The 25,071-nt window shown below is 28.8% G+C and overlaps 1 protein-coding gene and 1 pseudogene across 2 annotated transcripts in view; one reads left to right on the top strand and one right to left on the bottom strand.

The window, feature by feature from the left end:
• Positions 1-25,071, top strand: part of CCHa1 (neuropeptide CCHamide 1) — a 174,936-nt gene that overhangs the window by 37,778 nt on the left and 112,087 nt on the right. The window lies entirely within an intron of this gene.
• The window catches only part of LOC142330004 (putative multidrug resistance-associated protein lethal(2)03659), a 196,293-nt pseudogene continuing 189,622 nt past the window's right edge, over positions 18,401-25,071 (bottom strand).

Raw genomic sequence — 25,071 nt, 5'->3', positions numbered from 1 at the left:
TAATTTTTTAATATTAACTACGTTATGGTATTTTAAAATTACATTTATGGAAAACGGGGAAAATTAGGGGGGTATTTTTTTACTCTCTTTTACCTAATTTCGTCAAATAAATAATTTACAATAAAAATAATGTAAAAAAACACAAGTTATAATTTGCTGCAGAATTTTTCAATCAAACGTAAATTTTTATTTTTTATTTAGTGACAAATTATATCACGCAGTAAAATAAAAAAAAGTTAATGTATTGTTTTAAATGACAAAACCTAGTTTATACTCTGTACTAAGCAAACTACTACATTCCAAACGTTAAAGTTTATTATGTTATTTCAAACCTATCAACGGTACATGTACCGCGCTGAAGAAATGACAGAAATATGTGTAATTGTAGAACAATTAATTTCAAAAAATAATAAAGACAATGAATAAAGTGGATTTAATAAATTGAAATACTGTATGTATTATCATTAATATTAAAAGAAGATCAATATAAAAAAATTTTTAAGATCAGGAAAATGATCTTGCGTAAAATACCCGATTTTTCGTTAATTTAACTTGGTTTTAATATTTTAGCATTTTCATTTAATATTATTTATTTAACAATAGATACATATTATTATTACTTATTATTTCGGAATCTATTATTTTAATAGATACCGAAGATGAAGTAAGTCAAATTTCCAATTTGTACCATCATAACGAACTACTCTTCTAACTAGCCCCGTTCAAATTTTTTTGACCTTAAATAGAGCTTAATTCAAGAATGACTCAACTAATCTTCATAAAATTTTCACATGCATAATTTCAGATAAATTATTACAGGATAATTAAATTTCAATGAAATTGATTTAGTGGCTTTGAAGATTTTTGAGCCACATAATTTTATACGTAGGCCTATAAATATATAAGGAAATCCCACTTCAGGTGAATGGTTTTTTCATACTCCTCATACCTCAAAACGTAAAAAAAGTTCATTTTTACCCCCCCCCACCCCCAACCGCACCTACACACTACCATGCGACAGATAGTAAAACCGTAATTTTCTCCGAAAAGTTGGTTAAGAAAGATACATTATTAGAAAAAAAATTCTTTTTATCAATAATGACCAAAAATTAAATGGCATCAATGCTATTTATAGAAAAAAACCAAGCCAAATTTCATACAAATCGGTTCACCAGTCTAAAGATACCAAGCAAAAAACAGCCAATATAGTACGAACGTACAACATTTCGAAATTTTTTAACACTAAAATTGTGTGTTTTGATTAGAGGAAGGGTTTAAGAAATCATGAAACGTCAAGATCAGAAAAACCCAACAATCAAAATTTCACCTGATTTTCATTTGTTTTTACTTCCTTGTACGAAGTAAAGGATCGTGAATAATTTCGGTTTCCAGATTTCAACGGAAATATCCATTTTGACCATTCCTGAATCCATTTTGACTAGTTTCGGTGTGACTTCTGTACGTACGAATGTATCACGCGTGTATGTACGAATGTATCATGTATCATTTGTAACATATATTTTTACACCTCCCCTTATGATTGCACTCGACTGAATAAAAAGTGTCCAGAAAGCCTAAAATCCAAAATAAATTGATTTTGAACGTTTTCTTAACTGCAGTAATATGCCTTAATTGAGAGCTTATCAACGATATATCGTAGGTGATACTTATTTTCATTGGTTCCAGAGTTATAGCCAAATAAAATTTTAATTAATGAAATATTTGGATCTTACAAGGGAATGCACATCGGTTCGAATCAGACTTCATCTACATACATTTTTTTAATTTTTTTTTTTATTTAAATATATTGATTTATTAATAATTATTAACTTATGATTGTAAAAAAAAATTTACGATGAATAATAATTCAATAACAAAATAAAAAAAAATCAGAAGTTTTTAATGAAATAAAATTTTATGTACTTTTCACTAAAAAAAAATTAATAAGCGTGTAAGAAAGTCATGTGTTATCCAGATCAGATTTTTACTTTAGCTGCTATTGGCGCAGAGCGGACCACGTGGTGCGTCGAGCAGCTGCTGCGTGCAGCGCACGAACGATTTATACTTCTTGAATGATTCATTTGTTGGAACGATTTATATACTTCTTTATACAAACTATTTATCTAAAATTATATTTGTGTTTTGGGGATAAAAAAAGAAAACATTGCGGTTAGAGGTTGAGTTAAAAAAATCACAACTAGAGAAACAACTAAAAATGTATAGAATTTTGAAGCTTTTCGTTGTAAAAGTTTTTTTTTGTTATTAGTATGCTAAATTCATAAACGTTATTTAGTTATATTTCGCGGCGCCTTTCTTCTAGTATAAGCATATATTTAATTGTATATTTGGAAAAATTTACAAGACGATTAAAAAATATGATATCGTACATTGAATGATAATAAGTATCCTGATGAGAGTGACATATCAAAATGATGTACCAAAATAGATTACTAAATCAAGATATGTAAATTATAACTGGCTAATTATCTACCAATCCGTAATGACGTATGAAAATTCAAATAGCTAAAATTAACAGAAGTTCCAGTTTGACTGCAAAAAGAAGATCCTTCAAAACAATAATATAAAAAAAAGTTATTGAAACGATCAAACAAAAATGTTTTAATTTTTTTTAATACTATTACATAAATGATTTTAGAAATTACATAAAATAATCAAATTTAAAATTAAAAAGAAAAAAATCGGATACAAATCTGTTAAGATTTTAAAGAAGAAAGAAAACGTGTAAGATTTGTACTGAAGATGACATTGTGAAACAAAACCTACGATTTACGTACAACAATAAAAATTCATGATTCTTGATAACATGTCATTGAAAATCCAGAAAAGAACAAATGGTTTTTCCCCGGAGATGAATATATAGATAAGTAAACCATTAAAAAAAAAACCATATTAAAATACAGTGCGGCCTACCATTCATGTTTTTCCCATTATTTAAATCAAAACTCGAACTATAGTGAAAAGCTTTCTGGTTGTTGTCTTATCTAAATTTAATACCTTAAAAAAATTATCGTATAAAATAATATGGAACTTTCGAAACAACATATTAGTGAAATTATTAACTAAAATCAAAGTAGATACAACAATCGTAGCAGGGAATCGATAACACCACATAATAAGGAAAGTTTTCGGTATTAATGTTAAGGCTATCTACCGCTGCAGTGAGTTAGTTCCTAGATGGCGTCACTGAAACGTTATATTGAAATAAGAAAATGAACACACACAAAGAATAAATTAACCTTGCTCCTGTTTTAATTATATGCTTATAATTATAAATATAATCTTTTTTTTTCCTGATTAACCTCCGGGAATAACTGTTCAGACATTATTTCAGAGGATGAATGACGATATGTATGAGTATAAACGAAGTGTAATCTTGTACAGTCTCAGTACGACCATTCCTGAGATGTGTGATTAATTGATACCAAACCACCAACGAACACCGGTATCCACGATCTAGTATTCAAATCTATATAAAAGTAACTGCCTTTAGTAGGACTTTAACGCTGGAACTCTGGACTTTCAAATCAGCTATTTTGGGATATAAATATAATCTAACTAAATTTAACGTACGCTCGCTAACATTACTAGCGAACGTATGTTAGATGTATTGTGATCGCGAAAAATTTCGGTTTTCAGATTCATCGAAAATATCTATTTTGACCATTCCTGAATCCATTTTGACTAGTTTCGGCGTGATGTCTATACGTTCGTATGTATCACCGTATGTACATACATACCTCACATAACTCATCAAAATTATATATATCCCGCATAATTAGCCGTAGAATGTTTAAATTTTAGATTTAGGACTGTTGTAACATCTAGTTGTACATCTCCCTTTTTGATTGCAACCGACTGAACTGAAAATGTCCAAAAAAGCCCAAAATAAAAACAAATTTTGATTTTGGAATTTTCTTAACTGCAGTAATATACCCTCATTGAGAGCTTTTCAAAGATATTTCATAAGTGGTACTTATTTTTATTGGTTCTAGAGTTATAACCAAATGAAATTTTGCTTAACATTTGGATCTTAAAAGGGGAAGTTTTTTAAATTTTTTTTTTAATTTAAATATATTGATTTATTAATAATTGTTAACCTCTGATTGTAAAAAAAAATTACGATAAAATAATACCTCAATAAATACAATTAAAGAAAAAAAATTCAAACGTTATTAATGAAATAAAATTTTATCTACTTTTCATTTAAACATAATGTTTATATGTAATTTACTAGGCGTACAAGGAAGTCATATGGTGTCCACATCAGAGTTTTTGTATTTATTTTCTTATTTCAACATAGCGTTTCTGTGGCGCCATCTAAGAACTAACAAACTACAGCGGTAGATCGCCTACCATATTAATACCAGTTTTTCTGTTTCTTAGAAAGTAATTATATGATTTAAAATAAAAATAAAAAAATTAATAAACTTGGTTTTTGTAAGTTTTTAAACCTTATCGGCTGGCTTTCTAAAACTATTACACTAAAAAAAAACTTAAATAGTAATAATAAGTAACACTGCTATATAAAGAGACAAAAAGAAAATGAGTTTTTCTTTTCCTCCTGATAATCGCGATAACTACTGAACCATTATGAAATCTTAATTATAGCTTTCTTATGCCCCAGGAATATTAAACACAATTCAAACCCCACCATCCTCACCTCTTTATAAATCTTAAATAAAAAAATAATGTAATACAAATAAATAATCTAAAATTAAATTTAATATCGTTCTACACATTGATAGATATTGCCTACATCAATCTTCCTCTATATAAATATCGACTTCTCCAGACAGTAATTAAATGATTTATTAAATTTAATGTCATTGTCCATAAAAAGACCAATTTGTATTACTATTGTATGTATACAAAGATAAATTAATTTGATAATAAAATTAATGAGAATGATAATTATTTACACATTTAACAAAGTTTTAATGGTGTGAGGAATATTGAATTTCGATATCGACTAAATTTTATGTCTATGTCTAATCTGGTGGCGACTCGCGAGAACTATTCTTACTAGAACATTCTGTAGATTTTTATATCCTGAACTAAGAAGTTCCATCAGAAAAGTCATACACATAACTGGCGTAGACTCGACTTTCAACAACGTCTAGAAAAATACAAATTTTCTTTTGTAGAAAAACACAACGAAAACCTTTTTAAACACTTGAAGTGCAACGTACATGTTCGGTTCAAAATTGAGTTCAACCTTCCTGAATTATCTTGATCCGTTTTTGTTCATCACCTTGAAATTGATTATATGAATCTGAAAGATATTTCAAATAGATAACATTATAAAAGTATGTAACCATTACAATTCCGAAAAATGGAATAACTGTTGGACTGGGAACAAAGTAGTTTTTAACTACTTCAGTATCCTACCGATTTAATTAAAAATTTTAATTTGTACAAAACCTTTTATCTAATTATTTTTTCTATCCGGTAAGTTGTGAACAATAATAACTATCAGAGAAACCCACACATAATTACAAAAAAAAAAACTATTTCCAATTTGGCGGAGTAGTAGCGTCTCTAACTTTTATCTGGAAGTTCCGGGGTTCGAATCCCCCGGTCAGGCATGACATTTTTAATATGCTACAAAATTTCTATTTCATATTCTCATACAAAAGCTTCGAAGATTATATAGTGAATACTTAAAAAAAAAAAATAGCGCGGACGAGAAGCCGTGATAGAGAACTAGTTAAATATATTTTACATTCTCTTCGATATGATCAAATAAAATTTCTTTGTATTTCTGTGACGTAAAAATAATTATTTAAAAAAGTATAGAAATAAACAAAAATTACGAGTTTTATAATTTCACACAAAAAAAATTTTAAATTAGACTTTTTAATAACTTCCATGAAATTACATCAAACGTAAAAATTTTCAAAACAAATCCACTTTTATCACACCCATCTTTTATATTTTCTGTATTAAACTTTTTCATACATTATCATCAGTCAAACTGAGCGGGAAATTACCCGTTAGATATTACTTATCTAATGGTAGTTAGGAACCTCTTAATAAATGAACTCGCTCGCAAAAATTGAGACAAATAACGTTGATGACTGAGTGAAGGTATAATCAACATTATCATTATTACTAATCTGACAATCAAATACAAAAAATATATAAATTTTTTGTGTCTCTCTTCTTCATTTTGAATAAACAGTAAAAAGTATATATGTTGTTGTTATATTGTATGGCATTAAAAGTATAAATCTTGATACAATTTTTACAGAGAAATATTATGGAGATGGATTATGAAATTATTCCAGGTCCGGATTTAATGATAATTAACGTTTGTAATAAAATAATAATAATATAATAAAGTAAAAACATACCAATAATTTTTCACTAGGTTACATATTATATTAAATGTTTGACCTAATATTTTTATATTTTACTGATAAATTTCAAAATAATAAAGATATGTACACTTCATTATTTAGATTACGTAAGTTAAAAAAATAAAAATAAAATTTACATTATTTATAATAAAAAGGAAATGAAGTTACTTCCGTTTCAATCATAAATAATTATACATATATAATATATACATACTTTATTTTTTGTTATAAAAGAGCAGGTATCAGCTCCTGTGGTCATTAACCCGGTGAAAATTAGTAGCGTATGAAAATATGCCATGCTAGACCGGTATTCGAACCCGGGACCTCCGGACAAAATGCCGAGACGCAAAACCTACTCAGCCGCGGAGGTCGACATATTCCATCTTGTTGAATTTAACCTTTCAAATCTTACTTTTTCTGTTTACCCTCCGGAACCGTCGTAAGGTATTGATGAATGAGGATGATACTAGGATTTGAACTATATAACTCTCGACTTCGAAATCAGCTGATCTCTGATGAAGTTACCGGTTACCGTTGCATTACATTGATAAGTCGCTAATGATTTTAATTGTTGATGCGACTATAAATAAAAGTATTAAAAAAATAAATAAAATAAAAACCATTACCTCCGGAAAAATTTATTAAATACAAACATTTCTTCTTTCCATAAATTTTAAAATAAATAAAGTTTGTGCGTGTTTATTTATTTAATTTTATCTTATATTTTTATATTTATTTTCGCATAACAGTTAAGTGTGAGATGGTTATTAAATAATTTAATATTTATATGTATAAGAAATAAATGTTTTAATGATAATAAAGGAGAGAAAAAAACGCATATTTTCTTTTAAAGAATTAAAACTGTCGGTTTTTAAATGCATTTCAATCTTTTACTCGACAAATATTTAACATTTAAATTACACGATTAAAATGAATTACAACCGTTTTATTTAAATATTCTCAAATAATACAAAAGAGATTAAATAAATGTTTATCTTTAATTTTCAATTTAAATTAGAACTTTTGTAGTGACCTATATGTAATAGAATAATAAATATAGTGGCAACGTAATAGAGTCACTGTCTTTCATCCGGGAAATTCTGAATCCAAATCCCAGTTACGTCTAATATTTTTCACGCGTTACAAAATCCTTTGTGATCATAAAAATATCTGTTGTGGACACCATATGACTTACATGTACACCTATATTAATTAGATATACACATTTTTACTTTCTTGTATGAAGTAAAGAAAGTATCGTGACCGCGAAAAATTTCGGTTTTCAGATTTCAACGGAAATATCCATTTTGACCATCCCTGAATCCATTTTGACTAGTTTCGGCGTAACATTTGTACGTTCGTATGTATGTACATATGTAAGAATGTACGTACGTACGTATGTATGTATGTACCTCGCATAAATCATAAACGATTAGCTGTAGGATGTTGAAATTTCGGATTTAGGACTGTTGTAACATCTAGTTGTGCATTTCCCTTTATGACTGCAATCGACTGAACCAAAATTATCCAAAATTAATTTTTTTTTTATTTTGGTGTTTTTCTCAAATACAGTAATAAGCTTTCATTTAGAGGTTTTCAACAATGTATCATAAGTGGTACTTATTTTCATTGGTTCCAGAGTTTTAGCCAAATGAAATTTTAATTAACGAAATATTTGGATCTTAGAAGGGGAAGGCACATAGGTTCGAATCAGACTTCTTTTTTTTTAATTTTCTTCTTAAATTTAAATATATTCACTTATTAACAAATATAAACCTCCGATTGTAAAAAAAAATTACGATAAAAATTCAATAATAAAAAAAAATGAAAAAATATCAGAAGTTATTAATGAAATAAAATTTTATGTATTTTTCTTTTTAAAAAAAGTGAATATGTTAATTTAATAGGCGTACAAGGAAATCATATGGTGCCCACATCAGATTTTCTTTTTCATTACACCGAATGTAAGTATGCCAATCCAATTGAAATGCAGCTGATATTTATCTCGTTGTGTGTCGAATTCACTGTGTTCATTACATAAACTGGCTGAAAAGAGAATATCATTACTCTTAAAGAAAACAATACTCAGCTCATGATTCTTTTATCTTAGGTTCAAAAGATTACGATAATTTTCAAAAGCAACAAATTATGGTTTCAATAACAAAACAGATTAAGAGATTTATCAATTTTATTATTAATAAACATTGATTAATTAATATTGTTACAAATAAAGCAAGTTACACAACATTACAAAACATTAAAATATGAAAAATTAAGGATTTTGTTACGTTATTTTGATATAAACTTGTTTAAACTTCTAAAAAGATGTGATTTAGATTTTCAGAAAATGTAGTAGAACTCAGTTTTTACGTCCTCTTTTGATATATTTACAATTTTTATCCACCATAACCTTAAGTTAAAAAATTTTGTAAAACATATGCATATGTATACAGAGTGTTCAAAAAGCGACGCCGCCTTATGGGAAAATGAGTAACTTACAACGGTTGTTGAAATGACCCCCATTATGCGATTTACGTAATTGAATACGACGTTGCATGCTCTTAAACCCATGTTGTAACGTTTGTTGAGGAACTGCAGTGACACATCGTTAAATTTCGTTCTGCAATTACGGAACGGTGTAGGATGAGTTTTTTAAGAAGCATCCTTAATGCATCCCCACAAGAAATGGTCAGGAGGGGATAAATCAGGAGACCGAGGTGGCCAGCCATAACCCCTTCGAAATCACTTTGCTTGACCGGGATTCGAACCCGGGGCCTTTCATACGGAGGTCTCGGGTTCGAATCCCGGTCAAGCATGGCACTTTCACACACGCTACAAATCATTCATCTTCATCCTCTAAAGAATGCCTAACGGTGGATCCGGAGGTTAAAAAAAACTAATAGTCATATGGGGAGGGGTATATCGACATTCCAGAAGGGAAGGTCGGGATATTCCTGATCCAGGGGGGGAACCCTATGGGAGGGCCTGTAAGGGTCCTAAGCTAGGGAGGCGCTTCAACGACACGACACATGGGCACGATCGAGGCAACGTCTGTTTAGGCGATTACCGGTCGATATGACTATTAATTAAAAAGAAGAAATGTTACGCATGCTTCTCTGATCGAACATACTGCCAGTTAAAAAATCGTATCATTTTTGGTGGCAGTATCTTCGATCATGGAAGCATGTGTATTATTTCTTCTTTTTAACTAGTTGTCATAAGTAAATAGGTTCTTCTTCTTGACTTTTACTTTCTTTCTTAAGAACACATTGTCGTTCGTTCAATTTAAAATGTAATTTTAAAGAGCGAATTTAATGTAGTAAAATATCTACATTAAAATATTAATATAAACAATAAACTAATAATACAAAAGTAAAAATTATCTAATAATCTTAAATATTGTACCTTTATTGATGAATCTGGCGCGCCTCTATAGTGCAATTTATTTACCTCTCAAAACACCGAGACAAGAATTACACATTAAAATTTGATGAGAACCAGTTTATATATTAAACTCGCGTGGATCATTCATATATATATAATTACTTCACTCACAACGTTCGTTACTCGCCGAGTGTTGTGGAACCAAAGATCCCAATCTAAAAATTGATTAGCTAACATCGTTTTTGTCATCCTTTGACCTATTCTCAAAAAATGATAAAAGCAATTTCTCAAAAACAGTGGAGCCCGCAAATCAAAACCAGATATTTTGAATTTTATAAGTAACAAATAAATTTACAGGAACAACTAAATGCAGGAAAAATGTCCCAGTCAATAAACAGGCACTGTACTTAAACATATTACAAATTTATTATTTTTTTAATAAAAATACTATTAAAACTTACAAAAATGTAATAACAATATTTGTTAATAATGATAAAAGGGAAAAATTATAAAACCTAACCATTTTGAGACTAAATAACATTTAATAATATTTAAAAAAAATAAAATTAGCTTTTGAAATCAAATAAGATGCTTTACAAAATATATTTTTATAAAATATTTTTATTTACAGTTCAGCAACAGAACGTAACAAATGCATAGTTCAGTTACATTAAAATTCAAAAGACCATCTTTGTCGTTTATCCATCCATAACCCCAATTTATATTCACTCAAACATAACTAAATAAATCGTACAACTGCTCTTTACGTTCAAAGCGTAAAGAATTGAGGTACTTCTGGTATACAAGTGCAGACGTGCGTGTATTTTGCATATATTTGAATTATATACAATAATGATACATTATGTTTTGGACAGTAAAATTAGAACAGTAAGTTTTTTTATTTTTAATGTATACCATGAATAGTCGTATGTTACTGTTTTTTTTCTTTTTTTATACGTTTATGGTGAAATGAAAACAAAGTAGGGAACGAAAGACAAACAACGTACGCTCTTCTCGCATACATCTCCCCCTCTCTCTCTCTAATTTATCTGCTTATTAAACTATATACACTTATTCACAAGCGGTTCTAAAGTGAAAACAGAGTATAAATAAAAATCATGAAATGTGTAATAAAAAAATTCCTTTCGGCACATCGGAAGGCGGAGGTAGATTTCACCGGTGCTAAGTAGGGAATAAAAAAGATTTCCACCTTAAAATTAAGAAAAACTTTAAATGTATTCAATACGACAATGGTTGCATGTGCAAAAATGTTTCACATGTTTAGCATACGACAAGCCCCATCTTCTTACAATTCCAGCAAACATTTGGTCATCCCTTGCCGTAAGGGTTGGTCATCAAAAATTGTTTCAGACAAAGGTTTTAGGTAATGTTTAAAGGAATAACGACAATTTTAAACCTATTCGATATTGTGCCTACTAAGGGAGGTATGATGTTTTATGTCTTCAAAACCCGATTTTTTTCACCCCCTGAGCTAATGGTTGGTGATATCAAAAAAAAATTACTGAAATAAACTTAAGAAATAAAGAATAGTAGGAACTTTAAACAAATTTGATATTTTACTTAATAAGAAAGTTAAAGCGATATTTTGTTTTTTTAAAAAAGCCCCCCGTTTCCATTCCCATGGTTTGATTTTGGCCGTTAGTGAACTGGGCCAAGATTTTGGGTCGAGTTTTTTTTTAGAGAATAATTTAAAAGTAATACGTGCAAAATTACGGCAGTTATCGTGTCTACAGGAAAGTGAAAAAAAAAAAAAATATATATATATAAACTTTTGAACTGACGGTGGTTTTGGGATCTGAGAGATGTGAAACGCAAAGGTAAGTCGAAATTTTTCGAAAGTCGAATCATGGTACCCATTACAATAGGTAGCTTTCTTATGAAATCTACCTAAAACAATAGATTGTTCAAAAATATTATGAAATAAACTAAATAAATTTTTGTAATTTGGGGGTTTTATCCATTTACAGCCTCTTAAAATTGGATAATTCATTCCGTTTGAAAAAAAATATTTTATGTAAAAATAAAAACAATAATATATTTTTAATTAATTATAAAGATCTTTTACTGATTTTGAATAAAAGTCCACTTAAAACCATGCCCTCTTTTATATTAGAGTAAACATCAGACCTTTAATTATTAAATCTCACGTCATTATTTTCAAGTCATTTAAATATAAAGTGATGCGTTGATATTAAAGTGTAAGATGCCCTATCTTATTCGTATTGTATTATAATGTTAAATTTAAAATTATTTTTTCGTATTATAATTTATTATAAGCGTGTCATTACACGTATATAATTCGTATATTTTTATAAATTTTGTTTTTATAAGATAGGCATTTTTAATATTATTACGTTTAAATTAAATCAAATGTTTTATCTCTTTAATTTTTAAATAGCTAATGTAATAATATTTTTATTACTTAAGATCGGAACACTCGTTTATAATTCTACTTTATAATATTTTGATTTAGTATATAAACAATAACAAATATATATATATATATATATATATGTAAACTTTTACTTCAAGGTTATTATCTTTTTTTCTGTTTAGCCTCCGGAACTACCGTAAGGTATTACTTCAGAGGATAAAAGAGGATAATATGTATGAATGTAAATGAAGTGTAGTCTTGTAAAGTCTCTCAGGTCGACCATTCCTGAGATGTGTGGTTAATTAAATCCCAACCACCAAAGAACACTGGTATTTACTATCTAGTATTCAAATCCGTAACAAAGTTATTCTTTCCTTTGCTAGGATTTGAATCTTCGAAATCAGTTGATTTGCGATGATGAGTTAATCGCTAGACCAACCCGGTGGGTTTACCAGTTAAGTCTGCTACTGTATATCTACCTGAAATCTACCTAATAACAGATATATGTTTCGACCAAGTAAAAATTAAATCACAATTAATTATTACAGTGGACACATCAATTTATTTTTGTTTTGCCGCTATTTCAGAAAATTTCCGGAATAATGAAATATATTAAATCGGCTATCAACTTCCACAACCTAGTAATAACTAAAACAATGTAGTTTTATTTATTGAAACGCAAACAAACGGGTTTTCTAATTTTAGTTTCTTAATTAAATGTAATTCTTTAATTTTATTAAAATTGGATAAATAAAAACAAGGCATAATAATATTTTATATAAATATATCATAAAAGACGCTAAAATGAGTAATTTATAATCCACGCCCGCAAGTTTTTTGTCGTATAGACTTCGGTGTTAATAAATTAATATCTAATTTAAAAATTAATACCCGGATAAAAATATATTTTAAACCGCTCTAAAAGATTTATTTTTATCCTCGTTGTACATTACCGGAAGGAAGGTAATAATCAATCACCGATAATAATTCTACACCAAATCTAATTCAACTTAACCTAATGTTACTACATTCATAATAATAATAATTTTAAAAAATGTTACTGCTTACCATTAATAATTACAAATTCATTATTCTGTGAGGCAATCTAATATTTTGAAAATGAATGAGTTAACACTGTCTGTAAATAAACATCAAACGTATGGATGATATTTTAGTACTATTACGGACGGTAGAATCAAAGCAGTACATAAATCGTTCAATGTCAAAGAACATTATTTGAGTAAATCCATTACGAATATATGACTATATTCAATTCTGACGTAAACGAATGCATGAAAAACATACGTATGTGCAGTTTACGTCAACGAACCGTGGCTTAAAATTCACGATACGCACTGCAGAATAAAAGTGCTTAGTGTCAATTTATGAAACAATTTTTAAACAAAATAGAGCTTATTTAATATACATATATAAATATGGTTTTATTGTAACGTTAAATTATATATTACGATGAAACAGCAATCTTTAATATACAAAACAAAAAAAAAGTGATACAGAATTTCTAAAAATTAATTTAAAAAATCACAACTATAATTTTTTTTTTTAAATAAATTTTGTGAAAATCTAAGAACATATTTTGTTTATTATTTTTTGTTTGTTTTGATGGATTTTCATCAAGGAACGTCTGCATCCACTGATTACACAAAAATCTGCATATTATTCATACGTAAAATCAATTAATTACTATTACTAAAATTTGTTCATTATTCCATGGTATTCAATATTAAACCAAATTATATCTTTATCGTTGTTTTCAAACGTAATAACAACTGGCTTCCTAATGAGGAAAAAAATTGAGGTTGGTTTTACTTCATTCTCAATTATTATTATTATTTAATTATTTTTTTATCTTTTTTTATTAATGTCAAATTCTTTTTCAAAAACTTAAAAAATATACTCTTAAGATATTTATATAAGTATTATAACACTATTTAATCTAATTCGACATTATGTAAACTGAAACCATGAAAAAAAATTAAATATAAAGACATATTAATTACATAAGGAATTAAACCAGTTGTTTTTGTTATCGATTTTTTTTCCGAAACGTACGTTCACTTACTTTTTGATAGTATTAAAAATGAATATACTTATAATTTTAAAATGCTCGTACTTAGATAATATGCTAAATAAAAAAATCTACTGTAGACAACACATGTACAAGGCGTAAAAACAAGATTGTACAAGACCTACAACCTTGCACGCTTATAAATTACATTTACACATTTTTTTTTAAAATGAAAAGTACATAAAATTTTATTTCATTAAAAACTTCTGATCTTACTTTTAGTTATTGAATTATTATTCATCGTAGAAATATTTTTACAATATTAATAATTATTAATAAAACAATATATTTAAATTAAAAAAAAAGTTAAAAAAAAACAGAAGTCTCATTCGAGCAGATGTGACTTACCCTAAGATCTAAATATTTCATTAATAAAGATTTTATTTGGTTATAACTCAGGAACCGATGAAAATAGGTACCACTTATGATATATCGTTGAAAAGCTCTCAATGAGGACTTATAATGCAATTAAGACAAAGTCCTAAATTCAAATTGTTTTGGATTTTGGGCTTTTTTGGACACTTTTTTATTTTTTTTTAATGCTTTTATTTACAATCGCATCAACAATTACAGTCACTAGCGACTAAAGTAACACTATAATATAGTGTTTCATAAAAATAAAAACAATAGAGAAACAGGAACAATAAAGAATTAACATAGACAAGTAACAACAAAAAATACAAACTAAAATACATAAATCAGACAAAAATCACTAAATTGTATTCTTCTAAGAATGGCATCTTAAAGGAGTCACCACCCGATCATTGAAGGTAGAAGACCAAAGCCTCCCACCCCTGCCAGGTTGAGCTGTCCCTCAATGACATCATGACGTTACTATGAAGACAACTCCTGACGCAGGTGGTCCCATCTTGCATCCTCGGGCATAAGACCGTACATCTTGCAGGATGTACATCGGCTCCTACTTACAATCTTTACTTATATGGCCTAATGAAATAAAAAATAGTAATGAAATTAAATTTAGTAAATCATGTAATAACTATCTGAAAAATCGATACTGACTTAGAAAATTATCGCTATATACAATATCTGTCTTTATAGATCACATTAAACTCAGTAAAATAAGTTGTAAGTCATTTATTTATATTTTTTTTGTAATAAAAAAATTAATAGTGAGTAATAGTAAAAATTTAATAGTGAGATTTGTGAGATCTGAACTATGGCTGAATACGGCTATCGGAAGAAATGAAAAAGATGTCTCCTCTCTACAGATATAAGTTAGTAGTGAGATAAATAAAAATCAATTAAACAAAAATATGTTGAAATAAATTCTATACAATAAAATATTTCAAAATAAGAAAAAATATTTAATTATCGATATAAAAATTAACGACCAAACATATAATAATCCTAAAAAGCTATTAAAAACATTACGAATGAGATAAAACCATTTACATTTGCTATTACAGAATATTTCCAATAACATAAATCCAATTTTTATTGAAAGCTATGTGTAAAATTAATTATAAAATACGAGATAATTTCATTTACATTTACTGATATTATCTTTTCCTAAATATGCATATTATCTGACTGTCAAACTCTAATGTAAAATAGACTAACACGTTTTTTGGATAAGAGAAACTGAAACTTACGCATAAATTCGTTTTATGTTTCCAATATCGGTAAAAACGATTATTTACGTTTAAATATATATATTTACATATTTTTTTTTTTTAATTTCTATTAAAAAATAAATGATAAGTTATTAATTCAAACGAACAGATTATGAAAAAGTTAAGAAAAAATACACAAATAAACATAGCTACTGAATTTTTAAAATCTCAGTTTTAGTCAGAGATTAGTATATATATTACATATAAGCGTGGTAACCTTAAAATGCGAGTAAAAAATATGTAAAAATATTTTATAAAACCCTCTTAAATTAAACCCACTGAAAGGTAAAAAATAATTTTAGGACGGTATCTCAGAATGGAAATGACAACAAGTTTTGATGGTGATATGTAATATTATCTGAAAGTCATAGCTTCAAATTAAAAATTTCATGTTTGCCAACTTTTTCATATGCGTGATGAATAGCCTCACCCTTTAGGCCATGCATCACGCATATGAAATATTTGCTTCATGCAAACTGAAAAGAAAATTTTAAAAACGATCCATGGTCCCAAGTATTTGTTTTTTTTATTTACCATTTTTAAAAAAAAAAAAGAAAGAATAATCATGGAAATTCTCATTTATCGTGCAGACTCTCAATTATATACAATGATCATTCAATAATTAAAGACACAAATTGTTCTGAAACTAAAACGGTTTATTCAAACAAAGTGACATTCTTTTTACTTTTTAACATAATCTCCAGTGACATTAATGCACTTTTCTCATCTCTGAATCAGGTTATTTATTCCTGCTGCAAAGAAATTTTTGCCTATATATCGGAGTCAATTTAGCACATTTTCTTTGACATCGTCATTGCCATTAAACTTCTTACCACGTCGCGTGTGGATCAAACAAATGGAGGCCGAATCGAGACTGTACAGTGGGTTGAGATAGTACTTTCCAATGCACTAACGATTATTTCCCGAGTTGTGTGTGATAAGTATTTTAACCCACATACTGTTTTGCCATCATAATTATTTAATTGCTGAATGACCCTCCGATATATATATATACTATCAAAAAAACTACTCGATGAATAACAATCAAATTTTTACCCATGTTTCTTGGCATAACTGAGAAGATTTTTGGATATATTTCATCTCGAAAAAAGTATAAATATATATATATATATATATGTACTAGTGGAGATTTGCCGGTTAAAGCACAAACTTTAATGAACAAAATTAATGAACTGTGAGTCTCTATCACTATGTAACCTGGGTTTGAACTGAATGATTCGGATCAATCGCATCAATAATATTACAAAATTAATAGAATTAAATTTATGTTGAATAAAATCATATTAAATAAATTAAAAAAATTTACGTTTAACAATAATAGGCTTCCCGTGGGGACTGCATGTGAAGCTAGAGTGGTGAAGTATGCGAGCACCTCATGAAAGGGCTACATTAATCATCACTATCAACTGGTAACAAAAGGGGTATCCCTGGGGCGCTATTTTGGGAGGTGCAATGGGGAACTCAAATAATATCTCTGCAAACAATCGTTCGATTTGCAAAATTCAAACGGAATGTTCGTTAGTAGATTGGGTAATTTTTGTACGCATCAGGTACACGATCTAACACGTCACGGTTAGTCGGAAATATATATACTACATATATAAAACGTTTGTCTGTTTGTTTGTTCTCAAATCATGCGAGAACCAACCGACCAATTACTTTCAAATTTGCAGCTTATATTCGTGTTATCCCAGATAAAGTTTAACACGTAGATCGAGGCCCTAGCTCCATTGAAGGTTAAGAAATTATAAATATTCATTATTTCTCCATCCCCAAGGAGGATGAAGTTGTAAATTAATGATATTCATTAAGGAAAAAGAAGATTAATCCTTTTACTTCATCGTTATATTTCTGCCTCCATGGCAAAGAAATAAGTTATGAATTTTTCGTCGTTAAACTTGTTTATACTTCAGTTAACATAGTTACTAACTACTGTTCTTACTTTTGTAATTTAGTTTCTTTTTATAGTTTTTCTAGCCTGAATACTTTAATTGTTGTTTATATGTATTAATCTCATAACCAAAGAGGTAACAAAGACTGAAAAGGTCAAGGGGGCGGAGCCCTCTGGGTAGATGGGATTGGCAACCAAAGTGAGCTCTTCGGGTTTCCAGGGCGCCGGTCCCCCTGGCAACACGGAATAGCGAGCAAAGCAAGCCCTTCGGTCCTCGGGTAAGCCCCGAGGAGCCCCTGAGTTGGCTACGGGGTTTGCCTAGGCCAACCTGGGCCGCGAGGATCCAGGTTCTGGCTAGACGGGACGGCTAGTATATGTATATATATAAATAATGAAAAATTGTTAATAAAAAAAGTTTAATTATATTTAATATTTTAATTATATTATATATATATATATATATATATATATATATATATATATATATATGAAACACGTAATGTCATATTTTTTAACATATATTCGCGTAGTAATATATAATATATCAAATTAATATGATATATTATAACATATAATTATATGGTAAAAAAATATTACGTTATAAGTATCAAACCGCAAAAAATATTTATATGGATAATTTTAAATATCAATTGGTCGATCCGATATACAAATTAATATGATGTCTAGATTTTTGAGTTTCATTCCGAGTTTCAAGGATTAAAATTGATTTTTGAATTTTTTTAAAACCCGTTATTTTTTTTATTTTTCTGTAACAAATTAAGAAATCAACCTGATTTTTGGTGAGTGTAAATTGGTTTACTGACATCTTCATGTCAATAAACCAATTTCTAGATTTTTGAAATTCTACCTTGATGGATAATGAAAAGGTAAAAAAAAGTGTCGAATAATGATTGTAAATTTTCTCATATTAGATTTTCTCGTATTATTTCTCATATTATGGGAAAATATTCATATTAGATTTGAGATATTAGATAAGGGAGATATTCAGTACATCTGAGCTTACAAATACTCTTCAGAAAAATATTTAAAAACCGTTTTCGGGTTTTTTTAATTCCGATATTTTATTTTGGCTGTTAACCAACAGCCACTGCCACTGTTAATATATGTGTGACTGACTGGCTGCACCTACTTCCGGTTACTTTACTAAAAAACATAAAATAAAAAGTTTGATCGCTACGAGAAACGCAAGTAACCATATAGCTCGGGCGAAGCTGCAACGGGGAGTTAATTATGTATAATTTTTAAAATAGTTGCGCTTTTAATTCAAAAAGTTAGAAATTTCTAATTTTAATTTATTTATTTATTATTTTTAAATTTATTTTATTTTAAATTAGCAATTTTACTTTTATTCATTATAAAAGTATTAAATGCTTTAGTATTTAGAGGTTGATCGGAGCCTATTGAAGCAGTTTAAAAACTAGAACGACTTGTATAAAAAATAGGTGTTTTTGCAAGAGCTAAAGAGCAGTTGATTATGACTAATTACTAGTTTTTAATAATGACGAAACTGGACTATTTTACAAATGTTTACCATTCAAAACTTTAAAAGGAGTATGTAAAACGGTTGGTTCTCTCAATGGCTAACGAGAGAATGTAAATGAGAACATCGGAAAAGAATTAGTTTTTTTTTTTTTAACTGAAAACTTATTACAAATTTTTGTACACATTTTTTCTATATATAACTAAATATAACGTTTAGAAAAGGAAATTTTCATAATGTTACTGAATATTCTAAATATTCTTTTACATAACATCGCATCTATTAGGATTTTTCTTTTAATTATTGCCCGTAATTTTTTTCTTCATCAGTGTTCAAGCAGTGATTTAGTTTATATAAGAAAAAAAATAGTATTCATTTAATATTATCAATAAAATTTGGTACCGCCTTAAATCTAATTTTTTGAAAATAATTTTTTCTATTAACGGTATAATAAAACAAAAACAAGAAGTAAAAATCACGTTTTTCTACATTTTTACACAAATAATAAGATTCATTTTTAGTTAAAAATTATTATTCAGAAACGCTATATAGGTAGGTTAATCTCTTATAATAATTAACATCTATATTTATAAGTCCTGTCTTTATTTTTGCATTTTAAATTCAAACAAATTTCTTTAATCAATGGGATATAGATAGACCTCCAGATATGGCTGGATAGAAAGTACAAGGAAGTGAGATACGAGCTAATCCAATTCCTGACCGGTCACATATACTTTAAAGCGTATCTGCACGCGCACCCATTGAGACCTTCCGCGAAAAGTATTATTGCGGAAGGAAAAACACCGCAGAACACACGATCTTCGAGTGGGATCGGTTCTTACATTACAGGGAAGCTTTCCTGAGAAAATTCGACATGCTTACCACAGATAAAATCATGGATGTTGCAGACCGAACCGAATTGGCACGTGATGTGGAAGATGTTAGTAAGAATTATGTGCCCGATCATGGCGGAAGAAGTACAAGGATGAATACTCTCTAATTTGGCCTTGAGACTGTGTTCATATGAAAGCAGGTCCGACTAACTGTAACTTAATCGACCACTAAAAAATAAACATTAGTGTAAACATGTAATTTAATAAAAATTAATATCCTTTTCTGTTCCGTCCAATTTTATTTTTCTTTCTTGCTACTGGTTTCGAATCCATCTTCAGGTATTAAATAATCGTATTTTACGGTTAATATTGCTTGGCTAGAATCAAATCGAATAAGCATAACCCATCGTTGTTTACGTAAAGCAAGAGTTAATACGATTAACGGATGCTTAAAGATAAAGCGAGGCAATTGTTAAGCTCGGAAACCGATAGCAATAAACAAACATAGATCTGAAGATTAAAAATAAAAAGTTCATTTTTTATTAATATAATTAATGACTTAATCAGTCTTAATTTCTTCCTTTTTACTTGTTCTTTATAAATTTCATTAAACGGTATCCTTTACCCTTAATTGTCTTTCTTATATTTATTATTTTATCAACATTCTTTTCACGATACTTATATGATTGTATCATCTTCAATTTTTTGTAATTTTTAATGTTTTTAACGTTTTCTATATCCTGCGTCGTATTTACCGTTGTCGACATTTCAGATTACTTCACAGTCTAACACCATTCGAAGCTTAGATAACCATCACTTTCTGAGCCAACTATCTTTCCGTAACATCTTCTGCTTCATCCCTGAAACAAATATATATACACATATAATTTATTTATTTTATTTATCATATGGCACATAGATGTGCTGTGTCCAAAATATTAAAACTTAACATTCAAAAAAACAATAATAACAAAGTATAAATAGAATGTCCTACGAAGAAACAGAGAAACTTTCAGGGCATTTTCTCCTGGTGAAAATTATGAAAAAGGTTTATGTAAATATAGGTCTGGAAATACTTTGTGTTCGAGTTACGGCTTGCCAAAGATTTCGGCCGGTTTTCAGCTTTTCTAATAAGAACTAAATTAAGGAGTATAGTTGGTGGTTTTTTATGTAATTTTAACTGGAAGATAGGATAAAATAGGACCCAGAACTGTAACTCCAGTATTTTTTAAGATATACGAAGTAAAACATAAAATTCGGTATCGAAAAACAGGTTTTTTTAGGTTTGTAGTACAGTAGCTTAGTTAAATGACTAATAAATGAGAAAGATTTAGTAAAATAATTGATCAGTTGCATCATTGTCGGGGTAAAAGTGGCCTGATATCCATAGGAATTGATTAGCGAGATAGGCGCCCACTGCCAGGAAGATAGCTCGATATATCCTCTGAATACAATATTATTTTATGTTACACTTCATCTATACGTAGAATGTCCTTTCTTACAACCTATATCACTTTCTCTTATTCTTGATCCCTTCTTCCCCTTTTAGACTTCACTAGATCCTGCTAAATATAAGCTGAGAATTTCGAAACCTATAGCGATAGTGCATTCTTGGAATGAACTTATGGATGAAGTTACCAGTGAAAAAATGTTTTTTGTTCGGTGATGGCACAATAAGAAAAATAACTCTAATGACAATCAAGTATATATGAACTTGCTAATTCCTTCTTATACATAAATATATCCCCATCAGTTTTATTTTGACCATTCTTCCAATCTAGATATCGCCAACATTGTTAGTCTTTTATTTTTTTCTTTATCATTCCTTCTAAATTTAATTTCTTTTTTTTCTTTTATACTCATCGATTTATACTCACTCATTGTTTATATATATATATATATATATATATATATATATATATATATATACAGACATACATACATACACACACACACACACCCCACACTAGAAAATAAACATAAAAATGAAACGTGGGTGACCAAACGTGTACATAAGTATGGAAGCGCACCAATAAAGAAAATAATGAACACATAGAATCACTTAGTAGGAAAATATACGAAAAAACCATAAATAAACTGATTAGAATGATATTATTTTATCCTGTTTACATATAAAACAGGAAATCCAGCAAAATCGATTGCTTCAACTTCAAAACCTTCATTCATTATGAAAGTTCCAAGGATAAAGATATAGTAAACGATTGTGTACGGATAAAAAAAATAACTTTTCTACATCAGTGTATTTTACTACATAACATAATATAACGTATACACAGTACATGTTGCCTATATTGGAAAATGCAATTAAGATATCGAAAGAACAATATTTGTTTTACACTTCTCAATCATTACTCTATTTACGCAAAGCCTAAGGTAAGTTTTTTTTACGGTAAAAAGTAAAAATAAAATCATTAGAACTCAACGCTTACATTTCATATAAATAAAAGAAAATCAAATCGATACGTTTTTAACATACAGGTGAACACAAATAAAACAGATATAGATGTATATAATTTTAATAAACTGAATGGTATTTGAAATCAGTAGCAATATTTCAATGGTAAAATTTCACGACACGAAAATGAAATTTAAATAAATAAAAGCTTTTCGAATACTAAAATAAGAAATTTGATTAATTTTCTCTTTCCATCGCTGAATAATAAAAATTTAAATTTTTTATCACATTTTTTTTTAAATTCTATACGAGCAGTGTAGATTACATATTTATGATTAGACACGACTTTCCACCCACTGATTATCAAATTGAAACCAATAATTTAATTGTGATGTAAAAAAAAACAAAACAAAAACAGTTTATCCGTATCACTTAATACTGAAGAAATTTTACAACATAATTTTAATGAAGTAAATACAGGAAATTAAAAACACGAGTGCTACAAAATAAAAATAGGTAAATAAATTGAACTAAAAAATTGACAACAAATCGAACTAAAAAAAATCCCTTTCGGCACACCGGAAGGCGGAGGTAGATTTCACCGGTGCTAAGTAGGAGATAAAAAAGATTTCCACCTTAAAGTTAAGAAAAACTTCAAATTTACTCAATACGACAACGGTTGCATGTGAAACTTTTTTCACATGTTTAGCATACGACAAGCCCAAGTCCCATCTTACAATTCCAGCAACATTTTGGTCATCCCTTCCGTAAGGGTTGGTCTTATCGAAAATTGTTTCAAACCAAAATTTCATTTAATATTTAGAGGACTAACGACCACTTTAAACCTATTCGATACTGTGCCTATTAAAGGAGGTATGTTTTTTATTTTGTTTGAACCCCAGATTTTCCACCCCTTGGACCGGTGGTTCGTGATATCAAAAAACTTTACTTACATAAGTTTTAGGCCCTTATCCAGAGAATAGTAGGAACTTCAAACGAATTCGACATTTTACTTAAGGAAGTTACAGCAATATTTTGTTTTTTCGAAAAAGCTCCCATTTTCACTTCCACAGTTGGATTTTGCCTATTAACAAACTCGACCGAAATTTTGGGTCGTTATATTTTACGTATCAATTTGAAAGTGATTGCGCAAAATTACGGCAGTTATCGTGTCCACAACAAAGTGAAATATATTTATGCATAAAGTTACGACATATATGCCTAACTTAATATCGGCGAGCGAACACGGTAGCAGCGATGTGAGCGCAGAGTATACGTAAGCGCTGATACAAGCATCACTCCCACCGCGCAGTTTTCGCACCATGGCGGCGTTGCAGCCCCACTAATCTCAGTCTTCAATAAAAGAGGGTGCACGAGAGTGAATTTTCAATTCAACGTCAACCACCGCCTGCAGAAGATCAAGAAGAAGAAGACGAGCCGACGAAGACATTCGACGACAATATATATATATATATATATATGTCGAAATTTTCAGAAGTCGAATCATGGTACCTATTACAGTTGGTAGTTTTCTTATGAAATCTACCTAAAATGAATACAAGGTATGGAAATAAAGAACTAAACATCTTTATGCAGTATTTAATTAAATAAAATAATGGGTGACCAACAGCTTTCAGACAGTTTTAATTTGTTTAAATATATATTTAATGTTGTAGAAATGACAGTCATTTTTTAAATTTATTTAAACACTAGCATTCCCATCGTGGCTTCGCTCGTTCTATTTGGTTGCTTGCGTTTATCGTCGAGGACATTTTTTTATTTTATGTTTTATAGCCAAGTTTACAACAGTTAACCGAAATTTTTACCACAGTTCAAACCTCACCAATCTCACTACTATGTAAATCATAAGAAAAAAAACGTATAAAATAATGTCACATATATCGAGAGATACGTCTATATCGATCGTTGTCTATGTCAATATCGATTTCCTCAGACAGGTATTATGTAATTAAATGGAACTAATATCAATTAAACACTCCCAGGACAAATAATAATAAATTGTGAAATTTTCAGCGAAATCCGTTAAGTAGTTAATGAGTTATTACGACACACACAAAACGAAGATTGCTTTTCATTTATATATAAATATACTAGCGGACCCGACAGACGTTGTCCTGACGCGGCATTATTCTGTAATAAATGCACAAACATAAATATAAGTAACTTAATTAAGTTAAAATTAGAAGGAATGTGTTCTAAATTTCATTAAAATGACTATGATTGATATTATCAGTTGTGATTGTTGTGTTATTGTAATGGGTTTATTATGTGTAGTATGGTTAATATTTATTTTCACTAAATATTGAGATGTCCGATGAAAATTGAATTAAAAAATCGAAACGTCGTAAAATTAATAATTAGGGTAATTAATAAATTTTCATCCACATTACTACTAATTTTCACTTAACATCATTCTAAAAAAGTATCTCCTACATATTTTTTTTAAATTTAATAATTTTGATGTTTCATAACCATGTAACAGCTTAATTAATCAATTAATAAAAAA

The sequence above is a fragment of the Lycorma delicatula genome, chromosome 9 (assembly GCF_047948215.1).
Source record: "Lycorma delicatula isolate Av1 chromosome 9, ASM4794821v1, whole genome shotgun sequence".
Taxonomy (NCBI): domain Eukaryota; kingdom Metazoa; phylum Arthropoda; class Insecta; order Hemiptera; family Fulgoridae; genus Lycorma; species Lycorma delicatula.
This window is presented reverse-complemented; position numbering and strand designations above follow the sequence as displayed.